Source organism: Topomyia yanbarensis, chromosome 3 (genome assembly GCF_030247195.1).
Source record: "Topomyia yanbarensis strain Yona2022 chromosome 3, ASM3024719v1, whole genome shotgun sequence".
In the NCBI taxonomy this organism is placed as follows: Eukaryota; Metazoa; Arthropoda; class Insecta; order Diptera; family Culicidae; genus Topomyia; species Topomyia yanbarensis.
This window is the reverse complement of record NC_080672.1, coordinates 234,850,220-234,869,617: the sequence shown is the minus strand read 5'-3', so window position 1 is coordinate 234,869,617 and position 19,398 is coordinate 234,850,220. Positions and strand designations below refer to the sequence as shown.

Sequence of the window (19,398 nt, the reverse complement as noted above, 5' to 3'; positions counted from 1 at the left end):
TACCTCCACTAAAACACTCCCACCTGTCATACATGTAAATTGTCTGTTTGTTGAAATCATTATATAAAATTATTGACCTATATTCAGTGCGGAGAACTCGGTAATAAAATTGTTTTGCTGAATATACTAACGAACGGGATCCCCAGGAAAATTGCGCTGAGCCCGGTGAATCGAACTTAATGCGTAAAATTTAGCCATAAGAGATACAAGCAGAATTTTAAGAATATGATCATCGTGGTTATGTCCCGGACATTACCCGCCCCTAGTTTTCGCTAAGCGTATTCATTTCTGTATACTAGGAAAAAGATTCCGATGGTCGTTTCGAGAGATTTTTACATTGATATGTCAAAGCAAGAAAATATGAAATTTGTTCATTTCATGAATGAATGTCTCAACGAGCGTAGAATCCAGCGCATCCCCTATCAACGCAGACGCCAAAAACAAAGGTTCAAGTAGTCACGACACTCCGGTTATGTTCTAGACATTACCCACCCATCTTTTTTTTTGAAATTCAAGAAGGCGGCTTATGGTTACAACCAAACACTTAAAACCACCGTTAATATAGGTACCATTTGAAAGGTAGTGTTTAGTAGAAGGCAAAAAATGATGATTGGAGCCATTTAAAAATCCAAGATGGTGGATTCCGATTATCACAAAACACTGAAAACCACCATCAGCATGGATGTTATTTGAAAGGTAGTAATTAGTAGATGATGGCGGCTTCCGGTTACTACAAAACATTGAAAATTATCATCAATATGTAGTGTTTAGTAGAAGGCAAAATTTAATGATTGGTGCCATTCCGAAATCCAAGATGGCGGCTTCCGGTTGCCACAAAACACTGAAAATCACCACCAATATGGGTGTCATTCGAAAGGTAGTTATTAGAAGAAGACGAAAATTGATGATTGGTTCCATTTGGAAAACCAAGATGGCCGCTTTCGGTTATCACAAAACACCGTAAACCACCATCAATATGGATCTCATTGGAAAGATAGTAATTAGTAGAAGGCGAAAATTGACGATTGGAGCCATTTGAAATCCAAGATGGCGGCTTTCGGTTACCACAAAACATCAAAAACCATTATCAATATGGTTGTGATTTGAAAGGTATTGATTAGTAAAAGCGAAAAATCGACGATTGGCGCCATTTTGAAATCTAAGACGATTGACTTGGTTTGTTTTATAGAGCCCATCTAACGAATTTTCATGCAAGAGGTGACAGAATGGGGTCAATACACTGACAAAATCGCGGGTAGACTGAATCAGGCACAGACAATATCGGTGGCTGATAATATCGGGTCTTCCCTATATTTCTAAGTACTTCGATAGTACCATTAAAAATAACTATGTTTCTAGAATCATCCATTTCGTAAACTAGCATTCGGTGAAATGGAAATCGTCGTACTGACGCTCTTCCTTTTTTTTTCAAATCATCTATCTATTGCTTTTAACCCTTTCATGCCCAAAGTTTTTCTAGTGTATGTAGGGTTTCAAAACTAGTTTTCCTTGAAAACAGTGAGGTTAAGAAACACGAAGTCTTTTTTCATAAAGATAGGAGCTTCCCTCGCAGCACTAGAAGCTGCTCAATGTCTACCTTCTAATGGTCAATACAATTCCCCTAGAATATTCGATTTGAAACAGATTTTGCTTAGTGACCGCACCCCACAACCCATAACTCTGGAATCGGAAATCGGATCAAGATGAAATTTATTAGCCATTTACGGGGATAAAACACCTTTCATTTTAGACCAAGTTTGGTCGAATCTCTGAGAAACCAATGAGACTGTAATTCTGAATTTAGATACTTCCGCCGGGGCTTCCGGAACCGACTATGGTGGCCAATGTGACCAAAGAGACTTTTAATGGCTGTTAGTGACCTAGTACTACAAATCTAAGTAGATGTGGCACCATTTTGAAAAAGTTTTCACCTTTATACATTCATTACAGCATTTTTTAAAATCGACATTTTCTGCGTGATCGTACTCTTCACTCTGTAATTCCGGAACCGGAAGTCGGATCCATTATAAATTCAATAGCAGTCTATAGGAATGTTGTACCTTTCATTTGAGACTAAGTTTATGAAAATCGGTTTAGCCATCTCTGAGAAAAGTGAGTAAGATTGTGGTCACACACACACACCCAGAATCGACGGACTGAATCGAATGGTATATGTCACTCGGGTCTCCGGGTCTCCGTTTAAAAGACGGTTTCCAGAGCAGTTTTTTTTTGAGAAAGGCAAAACGTAAATCGTACGAACAAGTTATAGCAAATAGTGACACATTTTACACTTTTATAATTAGTGGCTCATGTCCCTTCAGATTTGACCGCAGTTACCGCTTAATGACGTCCCAGATTGATATTTCTTTTGAGTGTTTTGAGAAAACTGAGAAAACGAAAATCGTCAACGCAGGCCTGGATACGGTTAAAGAAATATAAACAAATTTTGGTATCCTCGCATCGTTTTCTTGAGCAGTTGGATATGTAAGGATATTTATTATTTTTAATCTAGTCCTGGAATTTAATTCAATTAATCGAATCGTATATTTAAAGCAAAGTCATCAATATCCCCAGGGTTGAAAAATTGATTCGGTTCTGTGACTCCGAATCTAAAGAATATGGCGTGCGGCACCGAAGAATTTATTCCGTGCATTTTATGTCGTCTTGTTTCAAACACCTATTAAATCTATCTAAAGGGTAAATGTTGCAAAATTACGCAAACTAAAAATTAAAAATCTGACACGTTTCATTTTGTAGATGATGATCGAGTTGCACTTTTTGTTGTCAATGAACGGAAAACAGCGACCAGCTGCTGCATTTGCTCCACCACCCGTTTTCTCTAAAAGATTAGAGATGTGTATTTTCGCTCTGCAATTTGTTGCTTTTAGCTAAATAGTTGAAGAAATTTTTCTCCTCAAAATATTTGGTAAGTAAATAAGAAGAGTTTTGCATGTAATATAAGTTGTTATCGTGGGCGTGGAAACGACATTTATTCACTATTACTTGTGAATACACTGGAAGATAAACTAATGGCGTTTTCGTTTTTGACTCTGCACTACACCAGTGTAGTCGGTGCTACACTCATTCAAACCTGAGTGTAATCAGTCTGTCTCTTTTTTTTGCACTACAACGGTGTAGCACCAAGAAAAAACGAAAGCGCCATAAGACTAATTTAATTTCTACCACTTTTTATAGATTATTTGTGCTGCCTCTGCACTCCTTACTGTCGTTCGATTCCGTTCACGTGGCTTCGACGTGCTGTCTCGTGGATCGTCAACTCGTTGGTAGCGAGCCGCGTGGCTTGTTTCGATATTCCACCTGTTGCTATGGGTCTTGGTTGCGTTTAGCTGACCTCGCATCTGCGTGGTGACTTCAGGTATGGTTAAGATGATCGGTCGTGGTATAACGTATAGATAATAACATTTTTTGCAGGAAACTATTCAACCATGTCAAACTGAGGCTTCCAATAGTCAACACCGGTGAAACAACGTCATCTCGGCTATTGACTTCAGATACATCGAGCAATACGGAACATTTAAACAAGACTGTAGCTTACCCGAGTTCCGAGCCACTACAATTCCATTTGACTTTAGTCATACCTGCTGGAATATAATATAGAATTCTGGCTGTCTAAGAGACAAGTATTTTAATTGCGAATTAATTTTTTTTTGTTTTTTGTTGGTGATTAATTCATTTCAAATATATTTGTAGTTGGGACTGTGGCCACATTTGCAATTATGGCGCCACTGACATATGAGCAAGCGTATGGGGGATAGATCACTAGTGAATAATTGTTCTTAAACATGAGGGGTTGCCACCCACATTGATGGTGGTTTTAAGTGTTTTGTGGTAACCGGAAGCCGCCATCTTGGATTTGAAAATGGCGCCAATTTTTACTTTCTACTAATTACTACCTTTCAAATGACCCTAATATTGATGGTGGTTTTCAGTGTTTTGTGGTAACCGGAAGCCGCCATCTTGGATTACAAAATGGCACCAATCATCGATTTTTATCTTCTACTAATTACTACCTTTCAAATGACACCCATCTTGATGGTGTTTTCTAGTGTTTTGCGGTAACCGGAATCCACCATCTTGGATTTGAAAATAGCGCCATCATCAGTTTTCGCCTTCTACTAATTACTACCGTTTAAATGATAGCCATATTGATGGTGGTTTTAAATGTTTTGTGGTAACCGGAAGCCGCCATCTTGGATTTCAAAATGGCTTTCTACTAATTACTACCTTTCAAATGACCCTCATATTGATGGTGGTTTTCAGTGTTTTGTGGTAACCGGAAACCGCCATCTTGGATTTCAAAATGGCACCAATCATCGATTTTTATCTTTTAATAATTACTACCTTTCAAATGACACCCATATTGATGGTGATTTTTAGAGTTTTGTGGTAACCGGAAACCGCCATTTTGGATTTTAAAATGGAGCCAATAATCAATTTTTGCCTTCTACTAATTACTACCTTTCAAACGACACCCATATTGATGGTGGTTTTCAGTGTTTTATGGTAACAGGAAGCCGCCATCTTGGATTTTAAAATGGCGCCAATCATCAATTTTCGCCTTCTACTAATTACTACCGTTTAAATGATAGCCATATTGATGGTGGTTTTCAGTGTTTTGTGGTAACCGGAAGCCGCCATCTTGGATTTCAAAATGGCGCCAATCATCGATCTTCGCCTTCAACTAATCAATACCTTTCAAATGACACCCATATTTTTGGTAGTTTCAAGTGTTTTGCGGTAACCGGAAGCCGCCATCTTGGATTTCAAAATGGCGCCAATAATCAATTTTTAGCTTCTACGAATGGCTACTTTTCAAATGATACCCATATTGATGGTTGTTCTTAGTGCGAATGCCAAGCATCCAAATAATATATATTGGAAGCCTAAAGTTTGGGTTATCCGAATGTTACAGAAATTTTGGGTTATCCGCTCGTTATAAATTTCGGGTTATGCGCTCAGTACTCAAACTTTGGGTTATGCGCTCTTTACTCAAATTTTGGGTTATCCGCTCATAACTCAAATTTTGGGTTATCCGCTTAGTACTCAAATGTTGGGCTATCCGCTCGTTATTCAAATTTTGGGTTATTTGTTTTACGCTAGGTACAACGAAATGGTCAAATCCACTCAGAATGGGGAATTTTTATGCAACGATTCAAATATTTTGCTACCACCTACTGAAAAACCGGAATCAGCTTTACTCGGCGATTACCCTACGGAGAAGTAGAAAAGGCAGGTTGCGCTATTCGTGCATTCTTTATTTTGCGAAGGATGTGCCAAAGTATTACTGAGGAAAAAGAAACTCAACTGTCACTGACAAACCTAAGCCAGTGTGTACAGGTAGATATAGCGCTGGATTTAAGCAATGCGTGTTGTACTACTAAAAAACCGATTTAATCCACCTAGCAGTGAGATGAGACATTTCTTACACATTTCACTATTGGATTAGTTCGCAGAACTCACGAGAAGTAGGCACCCAACTAGAGGTGGGATGAAAACAGTTTCTAGTCTTACACGAATAAAATCTCGAATAAACTGATTTAATTATAGAAATCAACAAAACAACCGAAATAAAAAAGTAAAGCAAAAAATGAAATAATATGTTTTCAAATTCATAAAATGAGTAGAAAAATTAATGTAAATCAAAATTATAATATACACGAATCAAATTAGATTAGGTTATTAAATAAAAATTAAGATTATATTTAGAAATAGTTATAAGATTAATAGAATAAATTGACTCATACTAATAAATTGAATGAAATAAAACGAATGACAGAACATGAAATGCATAAAATTAAAGATATGAATAAAACGAATCAAATGAATAAAATGAATCAAATGAATCAAACGAATCAAACGAATCAAATGAATTAAATGAATCAAATGAATCAAATGAATCAAATGAATCAAATGAATCAAATGAATCAAATGAATCAAATGAATCGAATGAATCGAATGAATCAAATGAATCAAATGAATCAAATGAATCAAATGAATTAAATGAATCAAATTGATTTAATTCATCCAGTGAATACAATGAAACAAATTAATGAAATGGATCAAATGAATAAAAAGAATGGATGAACAAAATGAATAAAGTAAAAAATAAATGAAATACATAAATAAAACAAACGAATCAAATAAACAAAATGAGCTGAAGTGATAAAATGAATAAAAAGAAGAAAATGAGCAGAATTAAATGCTTTGATTAAAATGAAAAATTGAACAATGGTAAAAGGTTATAAATTAATATAAAGAAATAAATTGAATCAAATAAATTATTTGGATGAAATGATTAAAACTGAAAAAGTAGTCAGATTATTAAAATGAAGAAACTGAACAAAATGAATAAATTGGAATAAATGAATAAAATGCATACAATGAAAACAATGAATAAAATAAGTTAAATGAATGATATGAGCAAAATGCACAAAAAGAATAAACTGATCAGAGTGAATCCAAAGAATGAAACGAATAAAATAAGTAAAATGAACACAGATGAACAAAACGAATAAAAAAATTGCGGAATGAAATAATTAGTTAAAATGAAATGGTCATATATTTGAAGCTAAAAACATTTTTGAATAAAGAAAATGAATAAACCGGATTGTACGAATTTGAGAACCATTGCATCAGAAAGTTTTGAAATGTTTTTAAAAATCCCATCTTCTGAGAAAAGGCTTATAAATATGCAATGGACTTTCTAGGGCTTCCATCTTTTTTTAGTTTTATTCTTTTTGTTTTCATGCTTCTTTACTTGACGGCGTCGTTTTAAGATTATCTGGTGTTTCTGCTTTATTGTTGGACCTTAATTATTTATCAGGAACCTGGAACGTTCAATTTGCTTTGAAATTCGAAGTTTACTTTTTGGTCACATATTCCCGTAAAAAAGATTTATGTACAGAATAGAATTTACTGGCCCAGTATTTTAACGCGCAATTAAATATAGTAAAGTGAGATAAGGTCACATGTGCTTTCAAGCCCCTTGAACAGAGAACGACAGGGAGAATGCGATTCGTGAATGAGACAGGTAGACATTTCAAAATTTTTATTTGCATTGAAGTAAATAGTGTGAAATGTCTAGGCTATGTCGTTAGCATAAAAGCCGTGCATTCAGTTGATTGCAATGCAGTCTCTTTCCATTCATCCTTATAGCTTTCATATTGTTTCGTTCGGAATTCTCGTGCAGGAAATATGGATAAATAAGTCCTATACAGACCAATACTGTGAAAAAGAAATGGTTCAAACTACTCAGTATATCCAGATATGGACGACGACAAGTTAGAAGACACATTGTAGTTGCATCCCCCATCGAGAGTGGGTACTTTGGGAGACTTCTTTTCCTGGATATTTTTGGTCTTTAATCCGTTATTTTTCATGAAAGTTCGTACCAATACAACAAATGTGCAGCTGATACAATTCATGTTTCATTCGCCTGCGCAATGTTCCATCTTCCATCTGCACGCCACCATAGATGGTACGGAACACCTTTCGTTCGAAAACTTCAAGCGCGTTGGTCCTCCACGAGCATAGTCCAGGTCTCGTGGCCGTAGAGGACCACCGATCTAATCAGCGTTTTGTAGATAATCAGCGTCCTCCGGAGTCCAAAGTAGGCACGATTTCCCGCCAAGATCCGTCTCTGAATTTCTCTGCTGTTATCATTGTCGTCGGTTACCAGTGAGCCCAAATACATGAATTCGTCGACCATCTCGATCTCGTCACCGTTAATCCGAACTCGGGTGGGAGGTTCACATTGTCGTCTCTAGAATCTCTTCCTCTCATGTATTTTGTCTTCGAAACGTTGATGGCAAGTCCAATCCTGCTGGCTTCAGTTTTCAGTCTTTGAGCATATATTTCATTCAAAATTCAATAGAGATACGAATAGTTTAAATATCGCACGTGGAATGTCCCTTTTGAAAATTTTCATCGTCAAACTTTCATATTACTCAGTTAAGCCAAATATTTTTCTGATATAGCCATGAATTTCCTTAATTATAGTGTAGATACAGGCTTTGAATACAATTGAATTAAAACTGAGTTGATGTAGCAGCAGACAAACAATAGTTTTGTTTTCTCAAACCTTCGCAATTACAATTAATAAATATTTCAGATTGGCAGAAGATTTTATCACACAACTTAGAAATGGATACAGAAATAGCTAGATAGATGCTATAAAAGAGAGAGAGAGAGAGAGAGAGAGAGAGAGAGGGGGGGGGGGGGCGTGTGAGGAATGGCAAATGATGGTTAATGCAGTGACATTATTTTAATAGGTATATTATTATGACATATTGATTTCTTTCATTCTTATCATAATTAATGTAAGTAGTAATTTTTGCGCCATAGCCAGTATAGCCTAAATCTTGCAAAAGAGCTAAATTTTCGCTAGATTTTTGGGTTTTAAACGTACAGTTGCTTTCGGTGACGCCACGAGTATAATTATATGAGAAGTCTTTTATCTCACTACTAGGTGAATTACTTTTTGATCTATGTATTTATATACCATCCAACATTTACCTCATGATTGAACGCAATGCCTAATCCATGGGATAAATTCTAGAATTCACTGTTTCTTTATCAACACATTATTTTGTCTTTGAAGTGAACTTGTATATTGATTTTTTGAGAAATAGTTCATTTATTATAAAGGTAATTCACAAAATGTTCTCAACATCGAGTTCCTTGAATCACGCAGAAGTGTTTTCATACCCCGATATTCAAAATCGGTTTAGTTTTGCCCCTAAAACACCAGTAAAGCAATACTCTGTATGAAACAATCTCATTTTTAGTTAGTGGAAATTGGTAAGCGAGGACTAAAAATACAAAATGTTTAATATCTTCGCCGCTCGTGCACCGATTTAGACAATCTATAGCTTGTTAGAAAGGTATTTTAACATTTTTTTTAAATTTTTTTTCTATTTATGTGCAGTTTGTATTGTTCGAAAGTTATTTGCAAAAAGCCTGCTGTGTTTTGACAAAATCGCCCATATCTGAGAAAGTAAACAACATATCGAAAATCAAAAACAATAGTGTCAAATGGCAACGTTGGGCCTTTCATTTGAAACTTTCATTAAGATCGGTTCAGCCATTGCTGAGATAATTACATGACATTTTGTACATACATACATACACACATACACACACACACATACTCCGCTAGCGAATGATGGATCCCAATAGTAGCATGTCTGTAATAACATACGTACATGGAACTATTGAGATCCAGAGCTACAGGTCCAAAGCCCTGGTAAAGGAGGATGGTTGTGATGACCCGGGCCGAGATCACCACGTAAAGCAAGGTAGGGCATAACCCCAATTCCAAGGCGTGAAGCGACCCGTGCCGAGGGATGAGTGATCGAGGGGGTGAAAAAGATGCTCGATCGTTAACGGAGCCTGTGGGGTACCTGGGCAACCCCCACAGTAAGCGTCCCTTACCACGCTAATGCGGAGCTCTGGCGTGGCGGACATATATTTCTCGCGCTACTCGTGGGAATTTTCATGGAGCAAAATAAAAATAAAAATAAACAGACGGAGGTGCCAAACCCCTTCGCAAGAGGTGGTTTGGCGAGGTCTCCCCCCCGTGGGGAGAGTAGTGGAACGATGAGTGCTGTACTCGAAAGCACCAGTGACCCCCCAGCAGCGGTACGCAATACCCCTACCAATGCATCGGAGGGGCCAATAGCTGCGATGCGCAAAGTAGCGAAGCAACTCGATGCTATAATCGACTTCGCTAGCGCAAAGCAGAACATAGCCAAGGAGTTGAAGTTGAGCCTTCTGGAGCTCCGGAAAGCTGTTCGTGTCGCAAGACAGGAACAGCAGGCATATGTTGAGAGGGTGGAATGTCGGGAGAGGCCCGACAGAGAAACCCAGACAGTGGCCTCCAATAGGGAGGAAAGAGAGAAGGTTAATAGAGGTTCACAGACAGTGGCCTTTACCTTCTATGGAGCAGCCACGTCGATCGGAGCGGCGACCGAGTTCCCCTCGAAGGGAAAGGGAAAGGGCAATCGCAAGACGGCATCGAATGCGAAGCGCCCTAGGAAGTCGCCAGGAGAGGGTGCCAAAACCGACACCACTCGGCGTGCAACCGTCAAGGTCAAACGCCGCCTGGGTGAGGTAAGCGAGGGCGAGAGTGACCTCGCTGTTGAGAGCGATGGTACCAGCAACCCGGCACGACCGGGGCAGGGGGGCTCAAACCCCTGGACGCTGGTTACCAAGAAAAAGCCGGCACCGAAACCGGAGGTACCGCGGCCTGCGAGGAAGGCCAAGGACAGAGGCGAAGCCTTGTGGTTAAAAACCGACAAGGACAAATACGCCGATGTCCTTAAATCGATGAAAGCGGCCGAAAGCCTCTCGGCCCTTGGGCAGGATGTGCGTAGCGTAAGACGCACCAACACGGGAGAGATGCTCCTGGTGTTGAAGCGAGGCGCACAATCAAGTGCAATATACAAGGCCTTGGCCCAAGAGGTCCTTGGTGAGGGCGCCCAAATCAGGTCGCTAGGTGCGGAAACAACTCTCCAGTGCAAACACTTGGACGAGTTCGCGACCGCAGAAGACGTCGCCGCAGCCGTCAAGGAGCAATGCGGCGTCACAATCGAGCGGGCCTCTGTGCGATTGAGGGACGGACCCTCTGGCACCCAAGTAGCCTACCTCAGGCTACTGAATGCGGATGCCAAAAAGGTAACCGAGAAAGGGAAGCTGAAGATCGGCTGGTCGGTATGCCCTATTAGTATACCCCAGCCGCCTTCAGTGGACAGGTGCTATCGGTGCCTAGAATCCGGCCATAAAGCTTACGAATGCAAAGGCCTAGACAGGAGTAAGCTATGTCGTCGATGCGGCGAGGAGGGGCATAAAGAGCGGGGGTGCACTAAGGCATATAAGTGCCTTATCTGCACCTCTAAGAAGCAAGCCCATAAACATGCTATGGGCGGACCTTCGTGTCCCTTCGGCGAGTTAAATAAGAAGAAGCCGTGAGAGTCACACAGCTAAATCTTAACCATTGTGCAGCAGCCCAACAGCTGCTGTGGCAGTCGGTCTCGGAGTCGAGGACAGATGTCGCCCTATTATCAGACCCGTACAGCATCCCTGCCGGCAACGGCAATTGGGTGTCGGACGGGTCTGGAATGGTGGCAATCTGTACAACGGGAAGGTTCCCGGTTCAAGAGGTAATACACCCCTCCGCCGAGGGTGTGGCGATTGCCAAGATCAATGGTGTGTTCTATTGCAGCTGCTACGCTCCACCAAGGTGGCCAATAGAACAGTTCTACCAGATGATCGACAGGCTCTCGTCGGACCTCGTGGGCCGGAAACCGGTAGTAATAGCGGGAGACTTCAACGCTTGGGCAGTGGAGTGGGGCAGCCGCTGTACAAATAGCAGGGGTCAAGCGCTAATGGAAGCGTTTGCGAAACTCGATACTGTGCTAGCTAATGATGGCTCCGCTAGTACATTCCGTAGAAACGGAGTGGAGGCGTGGATTGATTTGACCTTTGCCAGCCCGAGTCTGGCTCCAGGCATGGAATGGAGGGTAGACGAAGGCTACACCCATAGTGATCATTTAGCAATCCGCTTTAAGATCAACTATGGTGTGCAGCATCCGAGGGCGGGAGATCCCTGTCAGGTACGCGGGTGGAAGTCCAATCACTTCGACAGCGAAGCTTTCACCGCGGCCCTGGGACTGGAGGCCAACACCGACAGTCTAAGCGGGGATGCGCTGGTAGCTGTTCTATCACGCGCGTGCGACGCCACTATGCCGAGAAAAACACTGCCAAGAAACGGTAGATGCCCGGTATACTGGTGGAGTGCCGAGATTGCAGCTCTACGGTCAGCCTGTCTCAGAGCTAGACGTAGGATGCAAAGAGCTCGCACCGAGGATGCAAGAGAGAACCGCCGTGAAGTGTTTCGAGCTGCGAAATTAGCCCTTAACAAGGCTATTAAAAGCAGCAAGAGAGCGTGTTTCGACAACCTGTGTGAGAGTGCCAACGCGAATCCGTGGGGTGACGCCTACCGGATTGTGATGGCCAAGACCAAAGGGGGCTCCTCACCCCCAGAACGGTCTCCGGACCGGTTGGCAACGATTATCGAAGTACTCTTCCCGTCTCGAGCCACAAGCCCCTGGCCACCTGCACTACGAGACAGTGCGGGCACGGTCGAAATGGTGGCTCCAGTGACGAACGAAGAACTACTCGCAGTGGCTAAATCCCTAGCAATGAACAAAGCTCCAGGGCCGGATGGAGTCCCGAACAACGCTCTCAAGGCAGCGATCATAGCGAACCCGAACATGTTCAGGCTAGCTATGCAGAGATGCCTTGACGAGTGCCGTTTCCCCGATAGATGGAAAAGGCAGAAACTGGTGCTGTTGCCGAAGCCCGGGAAGCCGCCAGGCGACCCATCGGCGTACAGACCAATCTGTCTGATAGACACGACTGGCAAACTGCTTGAGAGGATCATCCTCAACAGGCTCACCCCGTACACGGAAGGTACGGACGGTCTGTCAAGCAACCAGTTTGGCTTTCGGAAGGGTAAGTCCACAGTGGACGCTCTCAACTCAGTGATAAATACTGCCGAGATAGCGATTCAACGAAAAAGGCGAGGTATTCGATACTGTGCGTTAGTGACACTTGACGTGAAGAATGCATTCAACAGCGCAAGCTGGGATGCCATCGCGCTCTCGTTACACCGGCTTAGCCTACCGGTGGGTCTGTACCGGATCCTGGAAAGTTACTTCCAAAACCGCGTACTGCTATACGAGACCGATGCCGGTCAGAAAAGGGTTCCGATTACCGCCGGAGTCCCGCAGGGCTCGATCCTAGGCCCGGTGCTATGGAACCTCATGTATGACGGGGTTCTGAGACTGAAGTTCCCTCCTGGGGTCAAGATCGTCGGCTTTGCCGACGACGTAACCTTGGAGGTCTACGGGGAGTCAATTCCTGAGGTAGAACTAACCGCAGAACACGCGATTAGCACGGTGGAGGAATGGATGAGCGCGAGAGGCCTGGAGCTCGCTCATCATAAGACGGAGGTAGTTATCGTCAACAACCGCAAGTCGGCACAACATGCAGTTATCCATGTGGGAGAAGTCGCGATCACTTCACAGCGAAGTCTGAAGTCTCTCGGAGTCATTATAGACGACAAGCTGACCTTCGGCAGCCATGTCGACTATACGTGCAAGAGAGCGTCGACTGCTGTTGCGGCACTATCGAGAATGATGTCCAACAGCTCAAAGGTGTGCGCCAGTAGACGTAGGTTACTGGCAGGCGTTGCCGTATCTATCCTCAGGTACGGCGGCCCGTCATGGTCAAGAGCACTGAGGGTAACCAGTTACCTACAGAAACTGGAGAGCACCTACCGCGTGATGTGCCTCAGAGTGATATCTGCCTACCGCACGGTATCACACGATGCATCCTGCGTGATAGCGAGCATGATGCCAGTCGGGCTGGTCATTCGGGAAGATGAGGAGTGCTTTGAGCTACGTGGAAATAGGGGAGCCCGCGAGCGCACCAGGGTGACCTCGGTCGCCAGATGGCAGCGTGAGTGGGACAACTCCTCGAAAGGTAGGTGGACCCACCGGCTGATACCTAGCATATCGAGCTGGGTGGGAAGACCCCATGGGGAAGTTCACTTCCACCTGACACAATTCCTGTCAGGCCATGGCTGTTTCCGTCAGTACCTCCACAGGTTCGGGCACGCGGAGGTCCCAGTCTGCCCGGACTGCCCAGGTGTAGATGAAACTGCCGAACACATACTGTTCGTATGTCATCGGTTCGACGTCGAAAGAAGAGCAATGCTTGACGTCTGTGGCTGGGACACAACCCCGGATACCCTTATCCAGCGGATGTGTCAAACGGTGGAGAAGTGGAACGCAGTCTCGGCTGCTACCATCCAGATTGCCAGTAGGCTACAGGTAATCTGGCGAACCGAGCAACAGACGGCGGGCACGGCTAACTAGTGATTGGTTAGCTGGAGCGAAAAATGCCAAGCGCAAAATAAGAGAGTGAATGGTCTGTTCATGCCGAGGTAGGTTGGCGCAGCGAATGGCAACCGCGTAAGGGGTAAACCCAGCCACCCCGAAGCAAGACAGAAGAGTGAGTGTATAGGCGTATAAGTGGACTGCCTCATGCCAAGACGGGAGGGTCGTAGCGTAGTATGTTGGAACTAAGCTATCGATGCCTCATGGCGTGGCAGAGGAGTGAAAGGGTGAGCATCCAAGTCAGTCTCACACTGCATGTTAAGGGTGAGCATAAAAGTCAGCCTCACAGGTTGGTAGCAAGCAAGGAATGAAAAAGGTGAGCACAAAAGTCAGCCTCGCATGGTATGTCAGAAGTGGGGCCTAAGAAAAATGTCCCACATGGGATGCCAGAGGGAGTGACAAAGGTACAATAGAGTGGCACGATTGAGAGTGAATCAGGTGATAGGGTGAGCACCCAAGTCAGCCTCACATGTATGGGTAGGGCGAGCACAAAAGTAAGCCTAGCAAGGAATGAGTAAGGTGAGCACACAAGTCAGCCTCGCATGGAACGTAAAAGGTGAGCACAAAAGTCAGCCTCATGTGGGAGTGTTTGAGAGTGAATCAAAGTGTGATTTAGAGAGCACCCAAGTAAGCCTCATACAGGATGTATGATCGCGTGAGTGAGAGTGAATGAGTACATTCAGTACAGCCATCCCCCCAGAAGTAATACCGAGAGGTAGTTCCTGGGAGGAATGATGGCGGAGCCCAATGGAGTTTAGTCGGTATTAATGGCTGGTCACCATTCGAGTCCGACACGCCCCCAGTGCACCCCGTGTGGTAGATTGGACCCTACCGTTAGCACGTGTACTGGGCTAGGACATAAAGGTCTTCTCCATTGTAAAAAAAAAAAAAAAAAAAAAAAAAACACACACATACAGACATTGTCTCAAATTGTCGAGCTGAGTCGATTGGTATATAAGACTCGGCCCTCCGGGCCTCGGAAAAAGTTTTCAAAGTTTGAGCGAATCCTATACATTTCTTTTGTAAGAAATTTAAAAAGATTGATTGGTGTAAAAGTATTGATAATAGGGATCTTTAGGGGTGTGCGGGTTAAGGCATATTCTGATGCAGATTAGCACCGTGAGTTAATATCTCAGTCCTTTTTCAATTTTTTGGCCCGAAACTATTGAAAAAAACATTTTTTAGTTTGTTTCCTTTTAGGACAATAACACATCCAAACCCATGCGACTTGCACGACCCTATAGGTTGCCTTATCAGATCTACCATAGTTTGCAGATGAAACTTGAGATGGCAGGTTGCTAGCGGATTGACAAAGTACCAGATCATGCTGTGTGGGGTGCTGTCCCGGTTAACAATGAGGCGAACGAGATATTTGCAGATACGTCATTTAGTAGGACAACTATCAGTTTGCTGGTTGAGTTTAATTTGGTTTTTTTAAATTTAAAAATCATAAAAGAATAATTAAGGTTTAAGAATGATATGAGTGTACTCGTAAGGACACCCGCTACCAATACATATGAAAAACTGGCACAATTTTTCCAAATTAAAGGTCCCTATTCCAGACAACAGCGACCTAATAGCATGCACCGTCATGATGGTACAAAATATCGTCGTTTTCTCGTGATGGATATTCTGCAGCCCATCCTGGTTGAACCAGACAGTAAACGATTAGAATGGGGTGTTTCCAAATTCGTTGGATTCTTCCTGCAGCAGGACGTGGAAGTCAACGGAGGTAAAGAAGACTCGATGTTTGCATTTAACTATTCATCGCGATGATGCGAACAATCGAACACCCCTTTCGGAAATGTTTATGTTTAATGATCACATTCGTTGCGTGGGGACCAAACAAAGGCTCACAAAAGGTCGCAGTAAAGCGCGTCAGAAGAAAATGTTTCAAATTACTCAGCTCTTGGAGGTACCCGGTCAAATGAACGACACTTCTTTTCCGGTACTCAGGGGATCTTGTGGATGTCCCGTATGCGGTGCAATGTTAAGGTTGAACAGAAAATGGGCAAAAATCGAAAACGAAAGAAGCAGCTTTTTCCACACCGTGCGTTTGATTCACAAAAAATCAATCAGCAGAGCTGTCACAACATTCTACATAAGCTGATTGATTTTTATGAAGATCTAACACACGGTGTGAAGAAAAACTGCGTTTTGCCCATTCTCTGTCCAACCTTAAGACCAGGAGCTGGACGTGAACAGAGGGAACATCGTCCTTTGTTTTCTATAGCAAACAGTGTACCAGATGTATCAGCTGCTTTGAGAAGAGATGGCAAGCTATCCGAAAGCGTCAGTACAGTTCAAATCAATTCCAGCCGTTCCATCGATGGGTAATTAAAAATTTTCCGACTATCGACACATATTTACAATTTACAATAATATTTTTTCCACATGTCGAGAAAGCAGTCAGCCAATCGCAGTTACCTCAACAAAACCACGCGATTCATCCAATAATCGCTCAAGCCCTCGTGTTCCTAGGCCAAGATCGGAAGAGATTACTCTAGAGGACTTCCGCCGTTCACAGAACTCCAGCCCTGCTTGTATGGTTCATCAAACGCAACTTCTCGCTCTTATACACCTTCGCGTCTAAGTCTCGAACCAACTGGGGTGTTCTTAACCCTAACACGGAAGCGAAGCAAAAAGTCGTATAAAGCAGGTCAACGTTCTCCTCTCATATGAGCTAATTCTTTGAACAGAGGTATCAGATGTTCTATTTAGTGTGAATAGAAACTGTTATTAATCAAGAATCATCAACTCTGTATGTTATATGCACCACCTTTTCAATTAAATTTGACAAATGTGTTAGTTTGCGAAACGGTTACATAGGTATCTCGAAAAAGAGATTGTTGGGAACTTATAGGACCAAAAAGATACCGTATCCCCTATGTTGCTATTAAATTTGTATATAAACTGAAAGGGACTTTGGAATTAAAGCTCTTAACTAGACTTAGACCTACTTATCTGCACACTCCCAGTAACGCCCCTGTTGAAATACAGAAAACCTAAGTTAATAAGATAGGGATTAGGTAGACGAGTGAAGGCATAACTTTTCTATATGAGAAAAGTACAAATGTGCCAACCAACCAAGTTCAAAAAAGTCAAGTTGTGATCAAAAAATGTTTTTTTTTTCGAGATTACCTCAAATTTCGACTTTTCATGCATTTTGAAGACATTTGGCACCAAAATAATCTTAAATTTAAATTTTAATAAGTTTTGCGTCATTTAAGCTGTACGCACACGAGGTGACAAAATATGGATCCCTATGGATCCATCTCTGAGAAAATGAGGTAACGTTTTTGCCACATACAAACATACACACAAATATATTTATATATATATATATATATATATATATATATATATAGATATATATATATATATATATATATATATATATATATATATATATATATATATACATATATATATATATATATATATATATATATATATATATATATATATATATATATATATATATATATATATATATATATATATATATATATATATATATATACATATATATATATATATATATATATATATATATATATATATATATATATATATATATATATATATATATATATATATATATATATATATATACATATATATATATATATATATATATATATATATATATATATATATATATATATATATATATATATATATATATATATATATATATATATATATATATATATAAATATATTTGTGTGTATGTTTGTATGTGGCAAAAACGTTACCTCATTTTCTCAGAGATGGATCCATAGCGATCCATATTTTTTGTGGTGTGTGTCCTGTCGCCTCGTGTGCGTTCGTGTGCGTACAGCTTAAATGACGCAAAACTTATTTAAATTAAAATTTAAAATTATTTTGGTGCCAAATGTCTTCAAAATGCATGGTAAGTCGAAATTTGAGGTAATCTCGAAAAAAAAACATTTTTTGATCACAACTTGACTTTTTTGAACTTGGTTGGTTGGCACATTTGTACTTTTCCCATATAGAAAAGTTATGCCTTCACTCGTCTACCTATTCCCTATCTTATTAACTTAGGTTTTCTGTATTTCAACAGGGGCGTTACTGGGAGTGTGCAGATAAGTAGGTCTAAGTCTAGTTAAGAGCTTTAATTCCAAAGTCCCTTTCAGTTTATATACAAATTTAATAGCAACATAGGGGATACGGTATCTTTTTGGTCCTATAAGTTCCCAACAATCTCTTTTTCGAGATACCTATGTAACCGTTTCGCAAACTAACACATTTGTCAAATTTAATTGAAAAGGTGGTGCATGTAACATACAGAGTTGATGATTCTTGATTAATAACAGTTTCTATTCACACTAAATAGAACATCTGATACCTCTGTTCAAAGAATTAGCTCATATGAGAGGAGAACGTTGACCTACTTTATACGACTTTTTGCTTCGCTTCCGTGTTAGGGTTAAGAACACCCCCAGTTGGTTCGAGACTTAGACGCGAAGGTGTATAAGAGCGAGAAGTTGCGTTTGATGAACCATACAAGCAGGGCTGGAGTTCTGTGAACGGCGGAAGTCCTCTAGAGTAATCTCTTCCGATCTTGGCCTAGGAACACGAGGGCTTGAGCGATTATTGGATGAATCGCGTGGTTTTGTTGAGGTAACTGCGATTGGCTGACTGCTTTCTCGACATGTGGGATTGGAGTTCTTACGATGTGCTCCGGTAGCATCACTGGAAAAAATATTATTGTAAATATGTGTCGATGGTCGGAAAATTTTTAATTACCCATCGATGGAACGGCTGGAATTGATTTGAACTGTACTGACGCTTTCGGATGGCTTGCCATCTCTTCTCAAAGCAGCTGATACATCTGGTACACTGTTTGCTATAGAAAACAAAGGACGATGTTCCCTCTGTTCACGTCCAGCTCCTGGTCTTAAGGTTGGACAGAGAATGGGCAAAACGCAGTTTTTCTCCACACCGTGTGTTAGATCTTCATAAAAATCAATCAGCTTATGTAGAATGTTGTGACAGCTCTGCTGATTGATTTTTGTGAATCAAACGCACGGTGTGGAAAAAGCTGCTTCTTTCGTTTTCGATTTTTGCCCATTTTCTGTTCAACCTTAACATTGCACCGCATACGGGGCATCCACAAGATCCCCTGAGTACCGGAAAAGAAGTGTCGTTCATTTGACCGGGTACCTCCAAGAGCTGAGTAATTTGAAACATTTTCTTCTGACGCGCTTTACTGCGACCTTTTGTGAGCCTTTGTTTGGTCCCCACGCAACGAATGTGATCATTAAACATAAACATTTCCGAAAGGGGTGTTCGATTGTTCGCATCATCGCGATGAATAGTTAAATGCAAACATCGAGTCTTCTTTACCTCCGTTGACTTCCACGTCCTGCTGCAGGAAGAATCCAACGAA

General features: G+C 41.4%; 1 pseudogene; it reads left to right on the top strand.

Annotated features, from left to right (window-relative positions):
* Nucleotides 1–16,664, top strand: part of LOC131687771 (protein CLEC16A homolog) — a 29,479-nt pseudogene extending 12,815 nt beyond the window's left edge.
* The last annotated feature ends 2,734 nt before the right edge of the window (nucleotides 16,665–19,398 follow it).